Below are 4,358 nucleotides of genomic sequence, written 5' to 3'. Positions count from 1 at the left end.
ACTTTGTTTAAGTCATTGGTGGAGCGTGTGTGGTTAATCGGCACACTAACTTGGAGTTAACAAGGTAGGTAAAGGGTGACTTAAAGTTTATTATATTATCGGTGGAGCGTGTGTGGTTTACCGGCACATCGATTGAGTGATAAACTTTAAGGGTACCAAGTGATTTGCATGGTTACTTCACACCTCGTTTTGTGATCCTCGGTATCCCAGTCACAAAACTTTGAGGGCACACTCGAGATTGAAACATGCCTTTGAAAAGTTCATTGAATCTCAAAGAATCTAGGAATTTCTAAGAACCAATCAAAAACCTAATATTTAATATTTCGGTTTTCATGGTGGAAATTGGTGAATCGTCATTCACCTACATTTCAAATATGTTATAGCTTGGATTACGGCATACCTCTTCTAAGTTATAATATATTGTGATTGGGTCCTAGCCTCAATATTACATTTGGGTGTTTTATTAAGGACTCTCTTAATATCTAAACTAATCTTGTCCTCTTCCTTCAGATGTCTTCAAACAATGCTGCTTCTGGCTCTAACCCTAATGGCTCCTTTACTCTTATGAACTTGTGTGGGAAAGTCACTTTTGATGGATCCAACTTCAATGAGTGGATCAGAAACATCAGGATGATTACCTGCTACGAGGACAAAGAATATGTCCTTGACAAGGAGCTTAAGGAGATTGATGAGACCACTGCAACTCCTCAGGAGATCGCTGACTTTCAGGCACATGAAAGGGATGCTACGAAAGTGGCATGCATCATGATGGCCACGATGACAGCGGAACTCCAAAAGTCTTATGAGGATTTCTACCCTTATGAAATGCACCAAGATCTGATGGAAAGATACCATCAAAGTGCACGACAAGAGAGGTATGAAATCATCTACTCCATGATAACAGCCATGATGAAGGACGGGGAATCCGTCATGAGCCACATGCAGAAAATGCAAAGGTATGTGGATCGTTTGCTGAAGCTTAATGTGAACTTCCCTAAGGAGCTTGCAATAGATATAATTTTGCACTCCTTACCATCGTGCTATGATTAATTCCGCATGACATATCACATGAATAAGGAAGAAGTCACACTCAGCAAACTTCAAGGACTTCTCAAGACCGCAGAATCAGGTCTTAAGTGGAAGTCGGTTGTTAACACTCCTACTCCAAACTCTACTCCGGTTTTGGCAATCGGGAAAAGTCGAGGGAAGAAGAGAAAGAGCTCTTCGAAGGGTACCAAGGCTTGGACCCTTGATGGCTCTTCTTCAAGTGGAACCAAGAAAGGTTTCATCACTCCTTCTTCTGACCCAAAAGAGGATGAATGCTTCTATTGCCATGAAAAATCACATTGGAAGCGGAACTGCCCAAAATACCAGCAAGATGTGAAGGATGGGAAAGTTAAACCCAACCATGCAGGGATTTACACTATCATTTCTAATAACTCACCCCATTCTAAATCTTGGGTCCTTGATACCGGTTGTGGTATTCATATTTGTTGTGACTTGCAGGGACTAAGAAGAAGTGAGAATGTGGAGCAAGGAAGAATAAACTTAATCATGGGGAATAGGAAAGCTTTACCTGTCACCAAGATTGGAGTTTATACTTTATCGCTAAGTAGTGGGTTTAGTTTAGATTTGAATAAGTGTTGTTATTCTCCAGAAATGGCAAGAAATATTATTTCCTTTCATGCATTGTATAAACAAGGTTTCACCTTTTCGTTTGATAATGAAGTTGGTTCGATTAATGCTTTCTATAATAATGTTCTTTATTTTAAAGCATTACCTTGTGATGGCGTGTATGAAACAGTATATGTGGTTGATAACTTAGGAAATAATGTATTGTGTATTGATTCTGTTAATAATAATAACTTGGATAAAGCATCATTATGGCATTGTCGTCTTGGACATATAAGCAAGAAACGCATAGGCCAACCCCAAAAGGATGGAGTCTTGGAGTCATTTGACCTAAGGTCAGATGATAGTTTCGAATCATGCTTACTTGGTAAAATGACAAAGTCACCCTTCACAGGCTCGTGTGAGAGGGGTGAAGGTTTGTTGGACCTTGTACACACGGATGTGTGTGGACTATTCAAACATGCCACAAGGGATGCTAATCGTTATTATTTGACTTTTACTGATGATTACAGTAGATATGGATATGTCTACTTGATCAAGCATAAGTCAGAGACTTTCGAAAGGTTTAAGGAATTTAAACAGGAAGTCGAGAATCAGTTGGGCAGGAACATTAAGATGCTTCGATCCGATCATGGTGGTGAGTATCTTAGTTTAGAGTTCCTTGACTATCTAAGGGAATGTGGGATAGTCTCACAATTGACACCTCCTAGAAAACCACAGTTGAATGGTGTGGCTGAGAGGCGTAATTGAACCTTGTTGGATATGGTTCGTTCCATGATGAGTCGAGCTTCGCTACCAATCTCATTCTGGGGGTATGCCTTAGAGACTGCCGCCCATATCCTTAATCTAGTCCCTACAAAGAAAGTTGCCAAAACTCCTCACGAGATGTGGACTGGTAAAGTACCCAAACTAGGCCACATCAAGATTTGGGGTTGCGAGGCTTTGGTGAGACGCGAGACTCATGATAAGCTCGAACCCCGAAGCGAGAGGTGTATTTTCATCGGCTACCCACAGCAATCCTTTGGTTACCTCTTCTACAGACCTAGTGAAAATGTGGTCTTTGTAGCTAGGAGGGCTTTCTTTAGAGAGAGAGAGAGAGTTCATAAGCCAAGGAAACAGTGGGAGGCAAGTTGATCTTGAAGAAATTCAAGAGTCAAGCAGTGAAGGAACTTCAAACCGTAGCACTCAACTTGAGGAGGAAACTCCTGTTGAGCCAATTGACAAGTATGTACCTCTGAGGCGTTCCACAAGGGTTAGGAATGCTCCTGAGCATTACTATAGATTCCATATTACTGCAGAAGGAGATATACTTATCAGTGATGAGACACTGATAGGTTTGGATGAACCTAACAGTTACGCGGAAGCCATGGCAAGCCCTGAGTCAGCCAAGTGGAAAGAGGCAATGGACAACGAAATACAGTCCATGTATGACAATCAAGTTTGGAACTTGGTTGAGAATGTACCAGGTCGTAAGACAGTAGGGTGCAAATGGGTCTTCAAGAAGAAGACCGACATGGATGGTAAAGTACACACTTATAAGGCTAGACTGGTTGCAAAGGGCTTCTCTCAAATTCCTGGAGTGGACTATGATGAGACATTTTCTCCAGTAGCTAAGATTAAGTCTATTCGGGTTCTGTTGGCCATAACTGCATTTCATGACTATGAAATATGGCAAATGGATGTCAAAACCGCATTCCTTAATGGAAAGTTGGCTGAAGATGTTTACATGAGTCAGCCAGAGGGTTTTGCAGCAACGAGTACCCTAATAGAGTGTGTAAGCTTGAGAAATCCATTTATGGATTGAAGCAAGCACCTCGCAGATGGAATCTTTGCTTTGATGAAAAGGTCAAGGAATTTGGCTTTTCTAGGAGTGAAGATGAGTCTTGCGTGTATGTCAAGGCTAGTGGGAGTATAGTTAGCTTTTTGGTGTTGTATGTGGATGACATACTACTCACAGGAAATGACATCCCAACCCTGCAGGAAGTTAAGTCCTGGCTTGGGAACTGTTTCTCTATGAAGGACCTAGGAGAAGCTACCTATATTCTAGGGATAAGGATCTTGAGAGATCGGAGTAAAAGACTAATTGGACTTAGTCAGAGTACCTACTTGGATAAGGTGCTGAAGAGATTCAGCATGCAGGACTCCAAGAAAGGAGAGTTACCCATCCAGAGTAACACCAGATTGAGTAAGACACAAAGCCCTATCACTGAAGCTGAGATAGCAGAAATGAGTCGAATACCTTATGCTTCGGCTGTAGGATCGATCATGTATGCTATGACGTGTACTCGACCTGATGTAGCCTTTGCCCTGAGCATGGTTAGCAGGTATCAGGCGAACCCTGGCAAGGCACACTGGACTACGGTAAAGAATATCCTCAAGTACCTACGGAGGACTAAGGACTGGGTCCTTACCCTCAGTGGGAGTGATGACTTGAGAGTTGTAGGGTATAGTGATGCTAGTTTCCAGACTGATAGGGATAATTTCCGCTCTCAGTCGGGCTAGGTCGTTACCCTAAACGGAGGAGCAATTTCTTGGAAGAGTTCCAAGCAAGAGACAGTGGCTGATTCAACTTGTAAATCAGAGTATATTGCAACTAGCGAGGCGGCAAAGGAGGCGATATGGCTGTAGAACTTCATTGGAGACCTTGGAGTTGTACCAGCTATTAAAGAGCCAATGGAAATTTTCTGTGATAGTGAAAGTGTTGTTGCCTTAGCCAAGGAACCAAG

Source organism: Lactuca sativa, chromosome 4 (assembly GCF_002870075.4).
Source record: "Lactuca sativa cultivar Salinas chromosome 4, Lsat_Salinas_v11, whole genome shotgun sequence".
In the NCBI taxonomy this organism is placed as follows: Eukaryota; Viridiplantae; Streptophyta; class Magnoliopsida; order Asterales; family Asteraceae; genus Lactuca; species Lactuca sativa.
The sequence above is the reverse complement of the archived record's forward strand: the minus strand, read 5'-3'. Positions refer to the sequence as shown.